The sequence below is a fragment of the Carassius carassius genome, chromosome 4, assembly GCF_963082965.1.
Source record: "Carassius carassius chromosome 4, fCarCar2.1, whole genome shotgun sequence".
NCBI lineage: Eukaryota > Metazoa > Chordata > Actinopteri > Cypriniformes > Cyprinidae > Carassius > Carassius carassius.
Window position 1 is genome coordinate 14637238 of NC_081758.1, and position 23574 is coordinate 14660811.

Sequence of the window (23574 nt, forward strand, 5' to 3'; positions counted from 1 at the left end):
TCTTTTAAAATCACTTGACTTTGTAAACACGTACAAATGATAAAACTTTTACTCTATAAATGTTGCAGTGAATCCTCTGAACACAAGCCTACTGAACCTTGGGCCTAATCATGGATCACTATCAACTACTATCTGCTCTCTTCACTGAAATGTCAGGGTTCCTAAACATGATAACAAATAATATAGATAAATAATGAACATATGTCAAAACGAAAACACAGATACTTACAAGACTAAGTAGGAATGTCTTTTATCGTTTGTTGTTTGCCCATTGCTCTCCGACAGGTAAACTTTGTTCTCTTTCCTGTAAAAACAAAATTCAAAACACAACAGTGATTTCTACTAACGCTCGTGTCGCCAGTAGTCATGTCTCAGCAGGGCTACAATTGCCATCTAAAATTGTACTTGCATTTTTATTTTTTAAAATTAAAGACTGTTTCAATAATATCATATAATTTGCATGAATATAATATTTAAGAGCATGTGGGATGCATGACATCATATTATCAAATGCAAGTAAACTTTTCAAACATATAAATTAGCATTATTTTAGCATAATAAATAATACTATATTTAATAATGCTGTAAAATAATTAAGTAAAATATAAATAATGGTGATTGAGGCTGTCACTGACACTGACATATGAGTGAGATGATGATTTATAAAGAAGACAGAGGTTATTTGCAATCAAAACTAAGTTGTTTGTAATATCAGGGATGTGACCTAATCAGGTCAGGTATGATCATGTAGGCCACAATTAGACAATAAAGTTAATTTTAGTGGATTTTTTTTTAATATATATGTCCTATGACTCCAAGATTAAATTTATCTAAAGTTTGGGGATAATTTTTTTTATCATGTGCCTTAAAAATATTATCTTTAGTATATTTTCATATAAAATGGCAACATTTGATGTAAAACATGTATTTCTGTTCTTTTTATAACGTATATAAAATGTAAACAAAAAAATGTCTTGTGTTATTTAGCATGTGCTATTTAACTAATTCACTTTTAAAAACTCTTTGGATCTACACAAAACATGCAAATGATTTTTGGATTGAAAATGTAAATGTTTACTTAAAGGTGACAAGTTTGCATCCCCTGAATATTCAGTTGTTAATGTCCCTTTGTTATATTTGCATACAGTACATCTACTGTACAATCGAGACACTTTGTACATTATTATAACAAAATTGAGCACTTGTGACATTGGAATTTGTATTTGTAGAGAATATTTCAATAAATCATCAAGAAAATGTTTTTGGAGTTGCAAGCTTGTATTTTGTTTCTTTCTCTCTCACAAACACAACAAAACCTTCTCAAAATCTTCACTACAGGTGCATAAATCCTATTCTACAAATTAACAAATTCACAGGCTCAGTTATACCAGATTTATGCAGGGCTGCATTTCATTTTGCTCATATTATTAAATAATTTTTTCCTGAAATGTGTTTATTAGAACTGGACATATTTACAGACTTTATGAGAATAGTAGTATTTGTAGATAAGATCATGGTAGAATGACCTGCCTTTATTAATTTGAGCAGTCTTCAGCCATTTTCCAAAAGCACTTACCTTTTCTATTCAGTTAACTTCTACTCAAGTTGCTCTAATTTGTAAAAAAAAAAAAATAATAATAATAATAATAGTAAATAAATAAGTTATGTGTAGTGTGCTAGAGTCTAGACTAAAGCCCCTTTCACAATGCATGGTGGTCCCAAAAAAAAGGCAGATCAATGTTTGTGACGAAAAAATATGTGCAAACTGTAATGAAACAGAGATCAGTTAGTTCCTCAATATCCGTTCTGAAGCTGACATCGTTCGCCAGCTTAAGTGAAACAAAACACATCACATCGTAATGTCATGTGTCTTTAAGGGATTTTTATGGTTTGTGTGTGAACGCACACACAGATTCCGGAAAATCACTGGCAGTGTGAATAAACCAAAATCTAACAATCCTGGAACAATTGTCAGGACACATTACCCGTGTATTATCTAGAACCTCAGTGTGAAAGGGGCTAAACTGAGCACTTGTATACTGTTGTTCTCTTATTTGTAGAACAGGATTTGTGCACCTCAGAATATGAAATGGTGTAACTGTTGATGTTGTGTTTGCTGGAGAGAATTAGTAAAAAAAACATATTGTTAGTACTAAAAAAATTTATCTGTGACTTTACATTTACAAATATGCATGTGTGACTATTCATTACAACATTTCCACTGTCACAGGTGCTCAGGTTTGCTATAATAATACCTTCACAGAACATAATAGTAGTAGTCAGCTATCCATGCAAAGAAGTCAGTGTGGTGTACTGTAGGTACAGTCGTCCAGACCAACATCTGATGTGCTGATCTCGTCAACTGTCATCCCAGGAAGCCTGCAATAAAAACAAAATCCATCATACATTACCAATATAACAGGGCTGTACAATCCTGACCCTGGATCTGGATCTGACCCTGATCCAACACACAAGTCTGTAACTGTCAACTGCTTTCACTGATGTGCTGTGAAGTAGATTTGCTGACAAGTTCCTCCCTGAAAGTACATTGATAACACTGTGAAACTGTATTTTCATAGAGGATCGTTTAATAAAGTCACAATATTACTGTAACGGCATACAAACTTCACAATCTCAGGAAGGAGGAGGCGGGAACCGGCGGACAATCAAACAAAGCTTTAATAATAAAATAATGACGAAACATTGCGCCAGCCCCTCGCAAACGACTGTCACGCACAAACACATAATAAAGTCCAGGCCTGGTCTTCTTTTGTTCTTCACTGTCCTCGCTCCTCTTTTGTATCTCTCCGATCTCCTCCATGGGACTCGAGACCGGTGAGTGGAGCAGGTGTTGCTCATTTCTAGGGTTGGGTATCATTTGAATTTTATCGATTCCGATTCTGCTTATTGATTCTGATTCTTATCGATTCCTAGTTTAGATTCCAATAAGATAAAAAATCCAATATAAAAAAAAATACAGTCAAACATTTAGATGTCAAACATGTTTTCTGTCTTTTTACAAATCATTCTGTTGCAGCTGAATAACATGAGCAAAAATCAGCAGCCTACAAAAAACTGCAAGAGGAATTTTGCCTGTGCTTTAACATGTTAACTGTCACCCCGTCCCGAATACGGGACGCCTACGTTGACTATAATATATTACAATCAAATCTAATCTAATCTTGACAAACTATATATCGTTGGAAAGGTCTAAGACTCCCAAATATATATTTTACCAATATTTTTGTTAAAAATTATGTAGGAAAAGTAATAGATTAATTTATGACAAGAGTGCACCCTCAGAAATCTACATTACAAAAGGAGTTTTGACCTTTGTTTAAAAAAAAAACAAAAAAAGTTGCCTTTTTCTCTATCACATTTTAGAAATCATCAGAAGTTATATATCACTTGAAAACATAAATCATGTTACAAAATGTTTTCAATCATGAATGATAAAAATTTAGGTTTGTATCATGCACATTCAAGTCTATCTTCAAAAACGTGAGTGACAGTTAACAGGTTAAAGAAATACCATAGCAAAAACATCTAGATTAATATAAATTTCAAATATTAAAGTGTTAAAGACAAGTAAACAGTCAGTAATAAGACAGGAACAAACAAATCAATAAGCAATATTATAAATAAATACAACTAAACAAAATTTCAGGTACAGAAACTGTAATTAAAAGTTTAAAAACACTGCATAGTTTTATTTTAATAGATAAAATAAAGATTAATCAATTAAAGTTATTAAATATATTCAGTCAAGATCAGTGAATGGTTTCCTTTTGTTCTTGCGATTATTAGGCTGTTGTCTCCTTAAGCCAAAACACTGTACATGTGTGTTTTCTTTCTCATCTGTTTACGTTCAAGTTAGACAAAAACGGCTGTGTTTATGATGATATACTGATGTAGTTTTCCGTATATTGGTCGACAAATATGAAAGAAGTCAGTTTCGACTCTGAGCAACCTTTTCTACAGTGGAAATACACGGAACAGTCCAATAACGGACACAAACCGGGAACCCGCAGCGCGACCATTTCAACATCAACACAAATATATTAAACACAAAACTTTAATTTTTCACCTTAATTAAAACAAATTCTGGTAACACTTCACACTCAGGATAACATTATTAATGAAACTGGTTGTGCTTGTTGGATAGGGGTGCGCCATTCAGGGGCGGACTGGGACCAAAAAGTGGCCCTGGACTTTCTGGCCCAGAGCAGCCCACCACATCATAATGCAAACGCCCCTGTTTTGATGTCATTTATTAATTTAATATTTAAGTAAACAGTTTGGGGATTTTAACCAATAGGGCAACTGATCCTCAGTTGAAAAAAAAAAACAAGAAAAAAACAAAAACAGCAGCTGTTCATTTAGCGACTCCTAGTGAGCAATATGCTCATCAAGACACAAACATTCTTCTAGAACTCACACTTTGCATTCAATTAGCAGATCCATATGAATCACGCATGAAATAGAAGTTTATAAACTCAAACGATAGCTTTATGTGCTTTACAGATGAACTTGAAGTCTTTATTCATTCGAGATGTTCAATAATAGATAATCTTTGGCTCGGTAATACAAGTTCATGATCCGATTAGTGAACCGATGATTGTTTTGAGTCAATCTTTTAAATTAATCATTTATTTTGTTTAACTAAACCAGTGTTTCAGAGACTGGATAGATCTGAGGTGCAGGGCTCGCAAAATCGTTAGCCCCACGTCCCGGGGCTATTGTGTTTTCCAGTCTGATGGGCTATCGTGAATAGTGATGTAAAATTCCTAACTTGATTCGCGTTGTTCACTCGCTTAAAGGGGTGAAACGGATCGTAGCTGATCGTTAGCACTTGTTTCTAAATCTTGCTGATTCAAGCGTTATAAACAATTCGCTTGCGTTCGGAGCTTGCGCTCACTCATTCAAAGCATGCGCTGCGAGCAGCATTTCAGACAATGCGCAGACAGAGAATAAATTCATCTTTCGCGTATCGTAACTTTTTCTTTCTTTATTTAACCAGGAAAGAGGACTCACTGAGATTAAAATCTCTTTTACAGGAGTGTCCTGGCCAAGATAGGCAGCTGAGTTTACATAGACAAATTTTACATCAATATTTAAAGTGACCACAAGATACTAAATTTTTTAACTTCATCTCAGTCTGGAGAAGATTCCAATCTGAGGCCGCAGCATATTTAAAAGAAGTTTTTCCCAACTTGGTTCTAGCAAAAGGCACACACAGGTTGTGGATCGATTTAGAGCGTAGTGAATAATGACCGGGCAATTTCTGTTTAATGAGACTGCAAAGATAAGAGGGCAAATAACCCAATATAGCTTTGTAAATCAAGAGTTACCAATGCTTTTGCCTTCTAATATTCAACGGCGACCAACCAACCATTTTGTATAGGTCACAATGGTGTGTTGAAAATCTACAGCCAGTTATAAATCTAAGAGCACCATGGTACAGAGCATCCAAAGAAACAAGAAAATAAGAGGGCGCATGCTGATACACTACATCCCCGTAGTCAACAACTGTTAAAAAGGTAGCAGACACCAGTTTCTTCCTCGCATTAAATGAAAAACATGACTTGTTTCTAAAATAAAATCCTAATTTTTCTTAAGTTTTTGCCTCAGATATTTGATATGTGAACCAAAACGTAATGTATTATCGATAATAATACCAAGGTATTTGTACTCCGATACTGATGTAATCAGACTACCTTGAAAAGTCAGAAGAGAAATTGAATTTTCAGCAGAAATTTTGGAGTTTGAATATAACATACATTTAGTTTTTTTCTCATTTAAGACCAGCTTCAAGGCACAAAATCTTTTTTGGATTATATCGAAAGCAGACTGTAAAAAGGCTACAGATTGTTGCTTAGAGGAAGCTGAACAATATATAATAGTGTCATCAGCGTAAAAATGGAACCTTGTATTTTCAATATTAAAATCTAAACAATTTATATATATGCTGAAAAAAAGTGGTCCTAGCACAGATCCTTGCGGGACTCCCCTAATGACCTCTAATGGATCTGACCGAATACCTTCCATCTGGACACATTGGGATCTTCCCCTTAAATAAGAACTAAACCACAAGATAACATTTTCTGATAGTCCTACTGATCGAAGCCTTTTTAGTAACATATCATGATCCACAGTGTCGATGGCCTTTGATAAGTCGACAAAAAGACATGCACAGTGTTTCTTGTCATCTAAGGACTCCACTATATCATTCAAAACTTTTAAAATGGCTGTAGACGTACTGTATCCTTTACGGAAACCGGATTGGTTAGTAGACAGAATATTATGACTATTTAAATACTTTGTCAATTGCGCACTAACTAATTTTTCCAAGATTTTTGAGATAATACACAGTTTAGATATAGGTCTATAATTGTCCATTAAAGAAGGATCACCCCCTTTGGACAAAGGAACGACGAATGCTGACTTCCAGATCCTTGGAATTTTGTTTGTTAATAAAGAAAGGTTAAACAAATACGTCAGTGAGGGTGAAATAAGATCAGCCGCTAATTTTAAAAACAATGGAGCAATATCGTCAGGACCTGGTGATTTATTTACATTGAGTTCCTTTAAAGCAGAACAGACGTCAGAGCAAGTAATTTGTTCAAAAGCAAACTCATTTTGCCATAGATTACGTTCTGCTTCAAGAAAATCTAAATTTGAATGTATTTAACTATTTGTTTGAATTAAAGACCCCGATACTATAAAATTTTTATTAAAACTATTAAGCATTTGCTTTTTATCTACGATTTTAATAGAATCTTTAATAATACTGGAAGGAAGGTCTGTAGTTTTATTACCAGTTAAGAGCTTAATATCCCCCCAAAACTTCCTAGAGTTTGTTGAATTTATTGTAATTTTATCAAGGAAATAATCTGATTTGGCCTTTCTGGTCGCCACCGTGCATTTATTTCGAAGCTGTCTAAAGTGCAGCCTATCAGAACTTAGATTTGTTTGTCTAGCCTTAGTCCATGCAGCATCGCACTCTTGAATGAGATCACGTAATGCAATCGAGAACATCTGATTATCACGACATTTAACTCTAGTTTTTTTATGGGTGCGTGCTTATTAATAATTAGCATAAAATTGTCATAATCCCATGCGCAATCAACATCCGGTATTAGAACAATTTTTTTCCATTCAATATGAACAAGATCGTATAAGAATGCTTGTTCATAGAAATATTTCATGAAACGTCTCGTAATCATTTTTGGATTTTGCTGAGTTAACTTCATGTTTCTAACTACTGCCACAACACAGTGGTCACTAATATCATTGGCAAATACAGAAACTGACGAGTATTTATGTGGGACATTTGTAATAACAAGATCTATTAATGTCGATTTTTCCATAGATTTCGAGTTAGGCCTAGTTGGTGAATCTACTAATTGAAAAATATTTAGATTATCACAGAGCACTTTTAATTGATCGGATATTGTATGCATCCAATTTAAGTTAAAATCACCTAATAAAACCAATTCTTTATAATTTAAAGAAGCCAACGAATTCAATACTAAATGCAAAGTACAACTAGTTGCCGACGGAGGTCTATAACAACCAGCTATGGTGAGCTGCACATTATTAGACACAGATAAATTTATAGCTAATAATTCAAATTGCTTAGCTATGGAAGTTGAAAGTAGCAATGTCGTCTCAAAATGTTCTTTGACATAAATTGCCACCCCTCCACCCCTTTTTGGTCTATCAGCTCTAAAAACCTTGTATCCAGAAATACTAATTTCTTTGTCTGAAATCGATTTATTTAACCAAGATTCGGATATAACTATGACATCCGCATTTGTATTTCTTGCCCAAATATATACCATATCTAATTTTGGCAACAGACTACGAACATTTAGATGAATAAAACCCAGTCCTTACCTGGATTTTAGTTCAGTCGGAGTAGTAAAATTTGAAGCAGCATAAGGTCCTGGGTTAGACAATAAATTCCCAGGCATTAATAACATTAAAACTATTAAGCACCTTCGTTTAACTAGATTACTCACTCTAATTCTAAACATCGGCCAATATTATAAATATTAATAATACAATAATTCTCTTCCCTGGTTAAAGCACATATTGTAAGATCAAAATACATAATATTTAAGGGATACAACAACCGATAATATTGTTCAGAAGAGACAATGTTAGTAGACAGTCCATAGAGAGTCCAATTTTTTGAATTGCACAACAATGGTAGAGCGCCAGAAACATACCCACGGCCGCTGATGTAAACTTGGTACGGTGTCCAACAAAAAGAGCTCAGAAAGAGCACACATCCAACAGTTACACACCAAATTTTTCGCCAAGTAATCTATAGCCACAGGGTCCATATAAGTCCGTACAACAAGTCGAAGCACGTACCGAAACTCCTTTGTACTTGACCAGATTCACCAACCAACGCCCAAGTTGCGGGACCGAGCAGCCAGTTCTCAAGACTCAGATCGTAAAAAAATGTGCAGACAAATGCTGCTCTCCTTCGTGCACGTGCTGTTTCACAAGTGGCTGCAACTACGAAGCTGTTTTCCCACGCCGTCAAGCCCGTGGAAGCAAGGTTGACAAACTCCTTTGCGCATGACCAGGATCCCCAGCACACCGTCGAAAAAGCCAAGTTGCAAAATAAAAGCAGCCAATTCTAGATGAAGTTAGGGAACAGTACCAATATTGCAACAGCAAACAAGCCTTTGTTAAAAGGCTCGAATCCGAAGTTACAAAGACGTCTAAGGATAGACTACTGTTCTCCTTCACATGCGGGCTGCTTTCCCTCGCTGCCAGGCCCATAGAATTTGTGCTGAGTCCCAAGCACACGTTGGTCAACCAAAATTTACTATAATAAAAACGTTTGCGGAGGTTGAAATCATTTGTTTGTTGTATCTGTAGTCCATTCAAACATTTAAAACAGAAAATATAAAACATACAATAATAAAGAACAAAGAATAAAAACAGACGCTGTTAAACGCAGACACTGATAAACTAACAAGCTGCCATCTTGGAAGTATCATTTAACTTAGTTAACTTCTGAATGAACACATACACACACAATTATATCAAAATAATTGTCTCTGCAAGTATTCTCGTAAACACAGTCGGTTATGTTCTAAATGAACGTATACAGTGGCCTGCTGCTTAGAGAAATTCGCTGTACCGGATCAGGGCCGGCCCGCGGCATAGGCGGTATAGGCAAATGCTAAGGGCGCCACTCATCCATAGGGGCGCCAGAATGAGTGAACTAGTGAATTTTTTTTTTTTTTTTTTACATTTTTTTTTTTATAATAGGCTACTATTTAAAAACCATTAAATCGAAATACTACCAAATAAAGCAAAAAAAAAATAATCCGGCTCTTCAATCTTCCCCCGCCCATCGAGTGCTTGAAGTGCGTCAGAAACAGAGCGCGTGCGATCAGTTGTTGGTAATTTGTTGTGTAGCGTGCCCGACGCCGCATCCAATGTAGACAGCACTGCTTTTGTTAACACACAGCTCGTAGAAACGGGCCTGGCAGCTCGCGCCAGTTCTAGACACGGTGAAAGTTTCCTGATTGTGACGGAAGGCCGAATTTACATGACACATTATAAATGATCATAGTCTGCGATAGATACAGTGCCAAAAAGAAGAGAAGAGGATAAAGACAGAGGTAAAGAGATGTAGTGAATGAACAATTTATTGCATAGGAGTAAGATACTATAATTTCATGGCAGTTATTTTTACCTTAAACTTAATGTTAGCAGTTGTGCTGAGTTCTGAGTCCCCAGACTGTGATTTTGTACAATCATGTCAGTTTTAAGACGCATTTTTTATTATCACTTTTTTATTAATGTTTTACTCTACAGTTGTGCAGTTTTGGGGGGATACAGTACAGGCCAAAAGTTTGGAAACATTACTATTTTTAATGTTTTTGAAAGAAGTTTCTTCTGCTCATCAAGCCTGCATTTATTTGATAAAAAATACAGAAAAAAAATTAATATTGTGATATATTATTACAATTTAAAATAATTTGTTTTCAATTTATTATACTTTAAATTATCATTTATTTCTGTGATGCAAAGCTGAATTTTCAGCATCATTACTCCATTCTTCAGTGTCACATGTGACATCCGGTCTATCACATGATCCTTTAGAAATCATTCTAATATGATGATTTATTATGAGTGTTAGAAACAGTTCTGCTGTAATGTGTGTGTGTGTGTGTGTATATATATATATATATATATATATATGCTAAATCATGAACACAATGACAGGGTGAAATGGGCTGTGATGCATGGGGCGCCAGGTAAAATCTTGCCTAGGGCAGCAAATTGGTCAGGGCCGGCCCTGTACCGGATAAATCTGTCTCTCGCTCTCTGTTTTTTAGACGACGTGAAAGGGGGCGTGTTTCAAGATATGCAATGGAGTAGACCAAACTAAACAGGGAGGGAGGGAAAAGCACTTTTATAAAGTGTAGCCACACTTTAGACCTCTTTGGCGTTGTAAAACGGAAACGTTTTGAGAAAAAACAACTATGCTTGTGTTGTGTGACTGCGAGTATCTTCAGAAATCCTCCCCGTCAAGTCACGTGGTGGTGGACAGCCAATCACGGCGAATTTAGGTCCTTACATGCATGTATGCTACAAGCTCACACAGACACAGCCGCTTGGCAAAAAAAAAAAAATTCACCAGCCGCTTGGCTTTTGGAACCAAAAATTGCCACCGAAAGATAAATAATTTTTCGATACTCATAGTATCAAAGTTTTTCTTTCGATACCATAAAGGCATCGAAGTTCGGTACCCAGCCCTAATATATACATTCATATATTGTGCAGCACAACTGTTTTCAACATTGTTAATCAGAAATGTTTCTGAGCAGTAAATCAGCATACTAGAATGATTTCTGAAGATCATGTGACACTGAAGACTGGAGTAATGATGCTGAAAATTCAGCTGCACATCACAGAAATAAATTACATTTCACAGAAAACTGCTATTTTAAATTGTAATATTAATTCAGAAATTGGTAAGGATAGCATTAGTGTATGTTTGGGGTAAACCTGCTAGTCATATAGTTCAGTGTGCCTTGGAGATGTTGGACAGGAGGTTTGCTCAGACTCTGGGATGCAGAAGGCCATCAAACACTAGCAGAATCTAGAAATATAACAAGCAATCTGTCACAGAGCCAACTATATTCAGTATACAACGACAGTTTTATCACAAGGAACCAAGCTACTAGAAATGTAGAAAAGAGAAAGAATATGTATTTAATAAATATCCTGTACAGTTTTATCAATATTTGTTTATTAGACGAGATCAAAATGCGTATAAACTTTGACGCTGATGTAATGAAGTCACTGATTAACGGTAACGTTAGTGTATATTTAGGTTAAATAAAAAAGCCTATTTTCAATCATCCATTGAAAAATGACCAGCAAATATTTTACAGAACTGTCAATGCCTCTCATCTACACATAAATGTGTTATTGAAAGCCCAAACTCTTCATGAAAAGCTCAGTCTAGGGAGTTAGCATACCCTACCTCCTCTGATAACGGTTAAGATGCTCACGGACTTGTTCGAAAACACTAACTATTTCTATGAAGTAAATTCAACAGATGCGGGTCAAATACAAGCAAGAGAGATGTCAGGAACAGTGGCATATGATATTTGTGCAATTTTAATTGACTAAACTCACCGAAAGCAGTGAAAACAGCAGCAAGAAACAGAGCTGCAGCTTGACAGTGTTGTCGATCGCCCCGTTTCCATGGCAACTCCCTCCGCTCCAGTGTTTGAATGAACGCTACTCCAATGTTCAGCGCACGCTCATTAAAACACGCAGAATTTACATAAACACTCAACCCCCCATTCAGCCCATTGCAAAATCTGCTTGTGTGTGTGTATACTATGAGACATAATAGTTGACTTGACCCTCTAACATTTGCACTCTCTATTTGTTTACTCACCGCTTGTCTCCTTAAAAAAAGAAAAAAAAAATCCACTTCAGACTTTAAGCAACGTAGCCTATAATATTCAGTGGCAGACGGACAACCCACGAGACTATATAAAATAATGAAGAAAAATACATTTAGTTACTCTTTTTCTCTCTGTGAGAGTGCACGCGCAGATCTCCGATATAGATCCGACGTTATGATTTCGATCAGATGCGTCGGCTGTGTCGTTTGATGAGTCAACGTGATTTCAATGTTGAATCGATGCTTTATTTTCCACTAAATAAAGTTCTGAAGTTCCGACCAAATAGTGAACGTTGATTCAACATCGAAATTTGATCGACGACCGATACTGACCTTTACAACCAAAAATCGACTTTGAACGTCTGCTTGCTATCTGGGGAGGTACTGCAGCTCCAGAAAGCCAAAGTGGTAAACAGCCGCTGTATGAATTTAGATCTGTTCTATGAAATTTCTGTATGTAATTTTGTATGTAGATCTTACTTATAAAAAAATCGACAGGCTACTTGGTGCCAGAGTATCGATAGCGCCTCGCGGCCAGGAATATCGCAAAAATACAGCACATCGATTTATTGTCCCTCCCCTATAAACGTATGGCATTAATAAGCAGGGGGAATTCCCGACATCAAACAAATAAGCATGAACAGGATCGACCTTGTAAGAAATGTATAGGGAGACTAAAAATATAAAAACCCTGACTCGTTGAGTAATGTTTTTTTTATCTATTTTTATTTATTTTTTTATCATTAAAATCGTATTAATTCCTATTGAATGAATTATGAGAGTACTCGGGAATAGCAATAAAGCGGCCCGGTGATCCCCCTCCCCTCTCTGTGACGTCGCCTCGTGACGTCACCCCTTGACGTCACAGTGATTAATTTCTTAGAACGTTCGGAGCATATAAAAGAGAGCAGAGTTGCATTTGCACCGTGTTATCAACGAGTGACTGTGAGTAGGCTTTTCATCTAGTATCTCTAAATCTTTTCATGTCTTAGAAAAGATAATTTTTTCTCAGTGTGCATTCAGACAAAGAGACACTTTACTATCACATTAAATAGAAACTCAGCAAAAAAGAAACGTCGTCTTACATTCAACTGCTTTTATTTGCAGTTTTAAAATGTAAATATTTGTATTAACATAAAAAAATTCAACAACTGAGACATTAATTGAGCAAGTTTCACAGACATTTTACAAACACCAAATCGGTGCAGCTTTTCTAGCTAAATGTTAATAAATGTAATACATTATGCTAATGTTACACTCAATCCTGACAAAGACTAATGCAACTCGTTTCAAACTGATTATCATTATTCACAAAGGAATTATTATTGAAAAGATAATAGCTACTTTCCACCTTGCTAACTAGCTGATAAACATTATCTCATGTTAATACATATTATTAGTGGCAGATATATAAAACATTAAACTGCATTCAGGCATTCAAATGCATTATATGAAAAAAGTTAAATGCCTTTTAATAGATAATAGTATCAGACTTAATATCTTTAAACTCAAACTACCAGTCAAAAGTTTATGAACATTAAGATTTTTAATGTTTTTAAATAATTCTCTTCTGCTCATCATCCCTGGATTTTTGATCCAAAATACAGCAAAAAAAAAGTAATATTTTGAAATATTTTTACTATTTACAATTGTTTTCTATTTGAAAATATTTTAAAATACAAGTTATTCCTGTGATTTCAAAGCTATATTATCATAACTCCAGTCACATGATCCTTCAGAAATCATTCTAATATTCTGTTTTGCTGCTCAAAAAACAATGTTTATTATGTTGAAAACATTGGAGTATAATTTTTTCAGGTTTCTTTGATGAACAGAGACTTCAGAAGAACAGCATTTATCTGAAATAGAAATCTTTTGTAACATTATAAATGACTTATCATCACTTTTGATCAATTTAAAGCATCCTTGCTAAATAATATTATTTTCTATAATCTCTTTCAAAAAAAGAAAGAAAGAAATCATGAGAGTATAATGTTACAAAAGCTTTTTATTTAAGATAAATGCTGATCTTTGGATCTTTCAATTCATCATAGAATCCTGAAAGAAAATGTATTCAACTGTTTTAAATATTGATAATCAGCAAATCAGCATATTAGAATGATTTCCAGATCATGTGAAACTGAAGACTGGAGTAATGATGCTGAAAATTAATCTTTGATAAATTAGGAATAAATTACATTTTAATAAAAATAGAAAGCATATATTTCATAATGTTATTGTTTTTGCTTTACTTTGGATAAAATAAATGAAGGCTTGTTGAGCAGAAGAGAATTCTTAAAAATCCTTTTTTTTTAGAACATTTTTGTTCAAAAACTTTTGACTGGTAGTATAAAAAGTATGAAATGTGCTCTGAGTTGCTGTAGAAAAAAAAGAGCAACAAGAAAAACGTTGCTGGAGATTTATTCTTAAAAATGCAAACTGATAGTCTGCCAGCAGGAGGCGCTGTGAGAGCGGTAGAACTTGTAACGGATCCCCGGTAACGGATGTAATCAAAGCAGCTCCGCTCATGAACCCTACTTTATCAGATAAAATGAAAACGCCATTGAAACTTTTCTGAAGACAGTCAGAGATACATTAACATAAAACACCCGCAACGTGTTTTGATTTTGAAATGTGCAGTGTTCATGTTTATTCAACGAAGTCTAACACCACAAATGAATACATGTATGGGAAACACAGTAATGTATATCGAAATATCGGAAATATGTTTAAAAATCATATCAACGTTATTGAGAAAAAATATATATATAAAAAAAAAATATATATATATATCGCGATACATATTGATATTTCATTAGTCCAGCTCTAATTTTACACCTTGCAATTTGTCAAAGCTGTTTGTTCTGTTGTTTGCTCTTTCGCCTAATCGCTTGACTATGAAACACGTATGATAAAAATTGTACTGCTATTTGCCTGCTGAACCCTGGGCCTAATCACAGATCACTATCAACTACTATCTGCTCCCTTCATTAAAATGTCAGCTTTCCTAAACATGATAACAAATAATATAGATAAATAATGAACATATGTCAAAACGAAAACACAGATACTTACAAGAATAAGTAAGAATGTCCTTTATCTGTTTGTTGTTAACAGCATGTGGGATGCATGGAATCATATTATCAAATGCAAGTAAAGTTTTAAAACATAAATTAGCATTATTTTTGGCATAATAAATAATACTATATGTAATAATGCTGTAAACTAATTAAATAAAATATAAATTAATTGTAATTTAAATGTTTCAAAAGTTTACTTATATCTGATAAGAATCTGTTTGGGCGAAAATTACATGAATTATGAGAATACTAGGAAATAGCAATAAGGCGGTGCGGTGACCCCCCCCCCCCCCCCCCCACCGTGATGTCACAGTGTTTAATTGCTTAGAACGTTCGGAGCTTATAAGAGAGAGCAGAGTTGCATTTGCACCGTATTATCAACGAGTGACTGTGAGTAGGCTTTTCATCTCGTTTCTCCAAATCTTTTCATGTCTTAGAAAAGATACAATTTTCTCAGTGTGCATTTAGAGAAAGAGACACTTTACAATTACACTGAATATAAACTCAGCAAAAAAGAAAAGCCCTCTCACATTCAAATGCTTTTATTTGCAGTTTTAAAATGTAAATATTTGTATTAACATAAAAATTAAACAACTGAGACATTAATTGAGCAAGTTTCACAGACATCTTACAAACACCGTAACCATGTCCTTAATTGGCTACCTACCGCCTGCAAGCTTTAATTTTCTTTAGGCACTGTTGCTAACTTTTAAGTTCAGCTCAGAGTGAGATTTTATTTTTTTTGTGGGGGGGATTGTGTAGTCAGAGAAATCGGTGATCTTAATTTCTGTGTGGGCTAAACGCACTAAAGAATGAGCTACAGAAATCAAATAAATAAAGACATTTCATAAAAATGTACATATAACCGTGTATAACCGTATAAATTCATAATGGCACCAAATAATGTATCTCGTTTTGTTGTTGAAAAGATGATAGCTACTTTCCACCTGGCTAACAAACTGTTAAACATTATCTCATGTTAATTCAGATATGAATTATTAGTGACAGATACAGATATATATATATCATTCAACACCATGCAGCCATTCAAATGCATTATATGTAAAAAGTATATAAAGTTGAATGCCTTTTTCAGTATAATTTTAAACTTTTCTTGTCTTAAATTCAATATTTGCTTGCTTTTTTTTTTTCAACCACAAAATGAATCTAATTTGCCCATTGGAATTTAAAACCATTCATACACTGTAGCCTTTGTGCCGGTTGGTCTATGGTTTTAGATTATTTAATAATAAATCATTTATTAACATAGATGATAACACCAGTGATGCATTCTCATAAAAAGTGAGGATTTTACCTTTTTTCCTTTTAATTATTAACATTGATAACACCTATGGATAAAGCTGCAATAATTGTTTTTAAATTATTCAAGTTTATATGTTTATATGTTTTATATATTTCATTTGTTATAAAATTTTACCTTTTACATTAGGCATAACTCAAAAGACAAGGCTCATTTTGTCACAATATTTTGAGAATAATTCAATTCAATGTGTTTTCAGCTATGCTAATTTAAATAGTTTTTCTTTCTTAACATATGATATGTGAATATATTTTATCATTGCACTGCTTCACTCTGCTTTTAAGCATGTCTCAAGCATGAATGCCACATTTTCAAGATACCATGTCAAGTTCTGTGTTTTTACTCAACTTATCTCTTCTCTCTTTCTCTCACAGTGTTTCACAGATAATGTTGCAGACACAAGTGGACTAGCACAATTCCACGATTTTATAAATTGACAATCTTACATCCTTTAAGGGAGCCAACCATGTCTGACTATTTCAGAGAAGGAGCAACAACAGTAGGCTGTTTCACTCAGGGAGCACCAATGACCAACAATTGTTCCCTACAGGAAACAATCATGTCCGAGCATTTCCCACAGGGAGCTCCCATGCCAACACTGTTCACTCTGGGATTATCTGTACCTGCCTCTTCCACATGTATCTTCCACATGAACCTCCGTGTCCGGAAAGGGCAATCACAGCCTTCATGTCTGTTCCAGGAGCACCGGGAGTATAAGCCTCAAGCCTCCTTGAGACAGAGAGCACTCAGGTGTGTTAAGCCCCCACAGAGATCACCTGTGCTTGAGTGTTCCCCACAGGAAGCACCCCTGTCTGAGTGTTTCTCAGGAGCACCTGTGGTTTCTACAGGATCGCTGCAGGGAGTATACATGCCTGCTAAGACTCCACAGAGAGCACCTCTGCTTGAGAGTTTTACAGAGGGTGGGCAAGTGTTCAAGTGTTCACCAGAGGGATCACCTGTGTCTGGTTGTTCTCAAGAGGGAGCACCAAAGCCTATGTGTTCCCCACAGGCAGCTCCTGTGATTGAGTGTTCCCCTCAGGGAGCTCCCATGCTGAGATTATTCACGCTGGGATTATCTATACCCACCCTTCATGACCAGAAAGGGCGATCAAAGCCTTCATGTCTGTTTCAGGAGCGCCGGGAGTATAAGCCTCAAGCCTCTTTTAGACAAAAAGCACGTAAGCCTGTTAAGCCCCCACAGAGATCACCTGTGCTTGAGTGTTGCCCACAGGAAGCACCCCTGTCTGAGTGTTTCTCAGGAGCACCTGTGGTTTCCACAGGATCGCTGCAGGGAGTATACATGCCTGCTAAGACTCCACAGAGAGCACCTCTGCTTGAGAGTTTTACAGAGGGTGGGCAAGTGTTCAAGTGTTCACCAGAGGGATCACCTGTGTCTGGTTGTTCTCAAGAGGGAGCACCAAAGCCTATGTGTTCCCCACAGGCAGCTCCTGTGATTGAGTGTTCCCCTCAGGGAGCTCCCATGCTGAGATTATTCACGCTGGGATTATCTATACCCACCCTTCATGACCAGAAAGGGCGATCAAAGCCTTCATGTCTGTTTCAGGAGCGCCGGGAGTATAAGCCTCAAGCCTCCTTTAGACAAAAAGCACGTAAGCCTGTTAAGCCCCCACAGAGATCACCTGTGCTTGAGTGTTCCCCACAGGAAGCACCCCTGTCTGAGTGTTTCTCAGGAGCACCTGTGGTTTCCACAGGATCTCTGCAGGGAGTATACATGCCTGCTAAGACTCCACAGAGAGAACCTCTGCTTGAGAGTTTTACAGAGGGTGGGCAAGTGTTCAAGTGTTCACCAGAGGGATCACCTGTGTCTGGTTGTTCTCAAGAGGGAGCACCAAAGCCTATGTGTTCCCCACAGGCAGCTCCAATGCCGAGATTATTCACTCTGGGATTATCTATACCCACCCTTCATGACCAGAAAGGGCGATCAAAGCCTTCATGTCTATTTCAGGAGCGCCGAGAGTATAAGCCTCAAGCCTCCTTGAGACAAAAAGCACGTAAGCCTGTTAAGTCCCCACAGAAATCATCTGTGCCTGAGTGTTCAACTCAGGGAACACCAGTTTCAACAGGATCCCTGCAGAGAGCATATATGCCAGTTGATACCCAACAGGGAGAATCTGTGCTTGCAAATTTCCCAAAGGTAGGGCCATTGCCCAAGTGTTCCCCAGAGGGATCATCCATACCCAAGTGTTCCACACAGGAAGCACATTTGTCCAAATGTTCCCCACAGAGAGAATATGTGCATACCAGGAGCATACAAGGAGAAATGGTTCTTAAGTGCCCCCTACAGGAATTACCTGTGCTTGAGTGTTCCCCACAGGGAGAACCTGTGTTTGAGTTAACCCAAGCAGAACTGTTTACTCCCGAAGGTTCCCCTCAGGGAGTATCTTACAATCATGGAACACCCATTCCTAAGTTGTTCACCCTGGGAAAATCTGTACCTTTCTTATCCACAGAGAACTCCAAGCTACGTAAGTATCAAGCTTTCTTGAGACAGAGAAAACGCTTGTCTGTTAAGTCCCCACAGGGAGCACTTCTGCTTGAGAGTTATTCAGAGGGAGGCCCGGTGTTTGAGTTACCCCCAGTGGAAGCGTTAACTCCCGAAGGCTCCCCTCAGGGAGCATTTTCCAATCATACAACACCCATGCCCAAGTTGTTCACCCTGGGAATATCTGTACCTGTCTTATCCACAAAGAAGTACTGGCTACATAAGTATCAATCTTTCTTGAGTCAAAGAACACACTTGTCTATCAAGAGTGCACAGAAATCTCCTGAGTCTGAGTTTTCATCTCAGGGAGCACCTGTGACTGAATATTTCCCAAAAGAAGCACCCCTGTCTGAGTGTTTCTCAGGAACACCTGTGCTGGAGTATTCTACTCAAGGAATGCTGGGTTCCACAGAATCCTTGCAGGGAGTATACATGCCTGCTAAGGACCCACAGGGAGCACCTCTGCTTGAGAGTTATTCAGAGGGAGGCACGGTGTTTGAGTTACCCCCAGCGGAAGCGTTAACTCCCGAAGGTTTCCCTCAGGGAGGATCTTCCAATCATACAACACCCATGCCCAAGTTGTTCACCCTGGGAATATCTGTACCTGTCTTATCCACAAAGAAGTACCGGCAACATAAGTATCAATCTTTCTTGAGACAAAGAACACACTTGTCTATCAATAGTGCACAGACATCTCCTGAGCCTGTTTTTTCATCTCAGGGAGCACCTGTGACTGAATATTTCCCAAAAGAAGCACCCCTGTCTGAGTGTTTCGCAGGAACACCCAGACTAGATTATTCTACTCAAGGAATGCTGGGTTCCACAGGATCCTTGCAGGGAGTATACATGCCTGCTAAGGACCCACAAGGAGCACCTCTGCTTGAGAGTTATTCAGAGGGAGGCCCGGTGTTTGAGTTAACCCCAGCAGAAGCGGTTACTCCCAAAGGATCCCCTCAGGGAGCATCTTCCAATCATACAACACCCATGTCCAAGTTGTTCACCCTGGGAATTTCTGTACCTGTCTTATCCACAAAGAAGTACCGGCTACATAAGTATCAAGCCTTCTTGAGAAAAAGAACATACTTGTCTATCAAGACTGCACAGAAATCTCCTGAGTCTGAGTTTTCATCTCAGGGAGCTCCTGTGACTGAATGTTTCGAACAGGAAGCACCCATTCCCGAGTGTTACCCTGAGGAAGAACCAATGATTGTGTGTTCCCCAGAGGAGGAATCCATGAATGTGTGCTCCCCAGAGGAAGAACCCATGCTTGTGTGTTCCTCAGAGGAAGAACCCATGCTTGTGTGTTTCTCAGAGAAAGCTTCTGAGTCTGAGTTTTCTCCACAGGAAGCACTCATGCTTGAGTCTTCCCCTCATCAAAAACCCTCGCCTTATGGCTTCCACTTCATACCCAAGTTATTTACTTTGGCATTATCCTCACTCATTTCTTCCACATGGAAGCGCCAGCAGCATAAGTCCCAATCTTCCTTGAAACAGAGAACTCATTTACCTGCCAGGTCCTCACAGAAATCACCTGCACCCAAGAGTTCTTCACAAGATGTGGCCATGCCTGAGTGTTCCCCTGAGGAAAGATCCATGACCCATCTTTACAAAGCAAAGGTCGAGGCAACAGAACGCCACAGGTCCCCATATAATCAGACAAGGAAGTCACAGGGAGTCACCCAACCTGCCAAGGGTAAAAAAGAAGCACCCATGCCTGTGTGTTCCCCAGAGGAAGAAGAACCCATGCTTTTGTGTTCCTCAGAGGAAGACCCCATGTTTTTTTGTTCCTCAGAGGAAGAACCCATGCTTGTGTATTCCTCAGAGGAAGAACCCATGCTTGTTTGTTCCTCAGAGGAAGAACCTATGCTTTTGTGTTTGTCAGAGAAAGCACCCAAGCCTGAGTTTTCCCCACAGGAAGCACTCATGCCCGAGTCATCCTCTCAGGGAGCATCTTCCCCTCATCAAACACCTTCACTCTCTGGCTTCCCTGATGGAGCTCCCATGCCAGAGTTATTAAATCCTGGAATATCTTCACCCGTTTCTTCCACAAGGAAGCAACAGCAGCATAAGTCTCAAGCTTCCTTGAAACAGAAAACCCTCTTGCCTGTCAAATCCTCACAGAAATCATCTGCACCCAAGAGTTCCTCACAAGATGCGGCCATGCCTGAGTGTTCCCCTGAGGAACGATCCATGACCCATCTTGACAAAGCAAAGGTCGAGGCAACAGAACGCCCCAGGTCCCCATATAATCAGACAAGGAAGTCACAGGGAGTCACCCAACCCATGCTTGTGTGTTCCTCAGAGGAAGAACCCATGCTTGTGTGTTCCTCAGAGGAAGAACCCATGCTTGTGTGTTCCTCAGAGGAAGAACCCATGCTTGTGTGTTCCTCAGAGGAAGAACCCATGCTTGTTTGTTCTTCAGAGGAAGCACCCAAGCCTGAGTTTTCCCCACAGGAAGCACTCATGCCCGAGTCATCCTCTCAGGGAGCATCTTCCCCTCATCAAACACCTTCACTCTCTGGCTTCCCTGATGGAGCTCCCATGCCAGAGTTATTAAATCCTGGAATATCTTCACCCGTTTCTTCCACAAGGAAGCAACAGCAGCATAAGTCTCAAGCTTCCTTGAAACAGAAAACCCTCTTGCCTGTCAAATCCTCACAGAAATCATCTGCACCCAAGAGTTCCTCACAAGATGCGGCCATGCCTGAGTGTTCCCCTGAGGAACGATCCATGACCCATCTTGACAAAGCAAAGGTCGAGGCAACAGAACGCCCCAGGTCCCCATATAATCAGACAAGGAAGTCACAGGGTGTCACCCAACCTGCCAAGGGTAAAAAAGAAGCACCCATGCCTGTGTGTTCCCCAGAGGAAGAAGAACCCATGCTTGTGTGTTCCTCAGAGGAAGAACCCATGCTTGTGTGTTCCTCAGAGGAAGAACCCATGCTTGTGTGTTCCTCAGAGGAAGAACCCATGCTTGTGTGTTCCTCAGAGGAAGAACCCATGCTTGTTTGTTCTTCAGAGGAAGAACCTATGCTTGTGTGTTTATCAGAGAAAGCACCCAAGCATGAGTTTTCCCCACAGGAAGCACTCATGCCTGAGTCATCCTCTCAGGAAGCATCTTCCCCTCGTCAAACACCTTCAATCTCTGGCTTCCCTGATGAAGCTGCCATGCCAGAGTTATTAAATCCTGGAATATCTTCACCCGTTTCTTCCACAAGGAAGCAACAGCATCATAAGTCTCAAGCTTCCTTGAAACAGAAAACCCTCTTGCCTGTCAAATCCTCACAGAAATCACCTGTGCCAGAGAGCTTTTCACAAGGAGCAGCTATGCCTGAGTGTTCCTCTCAGGAAGCATCCATGCACACCGGGACCCCACAAAGCCCATCTCTTCTTAAAGTCCATCTTGACAAAACAAGGGTGGAGGAACCACACAGGCCCTCATCTAATAAGGCTAGAATGTCACAGGGAGTATCCCAACCTGGCAAGACTCTGAAAAAAGCACCCATGCCTGAATGTTTCCCAGCGGAAGAACCCATGATTGTGTGTTCCCCAGAGGAAAAACCTATGCTTATGTGCTCCCCGGAGGAAGAACCTATGCTTGTGTGGTCCCCGGAAGACAAACCCATGCATGTGTGTTCCCCGGAGGAAGAGCCCATGCTTGTGTGTTTATCAGAGATAGTACCTGAGCCTGAAATTTCCCCACCGGGAGCACCCATTCTGTCCCTTCAGCAAGACAATAAATGTGCTCCACGCAAAAAACAGCACACAATAAAGGATGCAAAGGTACAGCAGAAGTCTCAAAGAACGAGAAAAAAGAAGAACCAAAGGCAGCAGGCAAGACCATGCCCAAGTTCCCATCCTAATCTGAAAAGGAAATGTGCATGCAGCAGAAACAAACTGGTATGTCCCTCTTAAGTTAATTTTTTTTTTTTTACTTTCCAACCTCTTCTTGAAATGGTAGAAGCATTATACGACTATGTCTGTTTTTTATTTCAACAGGACAACTTAGATGGATGTCAGCTTCCAAGGAGGAAAAAGACAAACAACAGAGGTCAAAGATTCTTTCACCTCAGAGCCTGTCAATGCTGCCATATTTATTTGAGAAGTCCACAGCGGAGACAGCGAAACTCTTGTGCCCATCAACTGCCAAGCAGAGCTCATTGTAACCCTTACCCAAGAGCCTGTCCATGTTCCCAACCCAGTTTGTGGAGACAGCAAAACCCACATACCCATCAAAGAGAACCAGTGAGGCAAAGAACTCGAAGACCTCCCCCCAGAGCATATCCATGGCTCCAGTCCACTTTGTGGAGGCAGTGGAACCCTTATGACCCTCAAGTACGACAATCAGATCTGGGACGAAGAGCTCAAAGAGTTTACCCAAGAGCACATACTTGGTTCCAGCCAAGTTTGTGGAGGCAACAGAATGTTTATTCTTCTCAATCACAACCATGGCATATGGGGCAAAGAGCTGTGAGGCTTCACCCAAGAACATATCCATGGGCCCATCCCCATTTTAGGAGGCAGGGGAACCCTCGTGCCCATCAATCACGACCAATACATTTAGGTTATCCAAGAGAAATGAGGGTTCATCCAAGAATTCACCCATGGGCCCATCCCCACTTGTGGAGGGCACAGAATGCATATGACCCTCAATCAAGACCATGGCATCTGGGACAGAGTGCTTTGAGATTTCACCCAAGAGCCTATTCATGGT

At 38.5% G+C, this 23574-nt stretch overlaps 1 long non-coding RNA gene across 3 annotated transcripts in view; it reads right to left on the reverse strand.

Annotated features, from left to right (window-relative positions):
- Window positions 1–11933, reverse strand: part of LOC132137139 (uncharacterized) — a 45470-nt gene extending 33537 nt beyond the window's left edge. The window contains exons 1-3 of one of the 3 annotated variants that reach the window (XR_009431786.1): window positions 11680–11933; window positions 11044–11137; window positions 230–304 (exon numbers count right to left, since the gene is read on the reverse strand). This is a non-coding gene — a long non-coding RNA (uncharacterized LOC132137139). The remainder of the gene's footprint in view (window positions 1–229; window positions 305–11043; window positions 11138–11679) is intronic. The other 2 variants (XR_009431780.1, XR_009431792.1) reach the window with 2 other exon arrangements.
- Between the last annotated feature and the right edge of the window lie 11641 nt (window positions 11934–23574).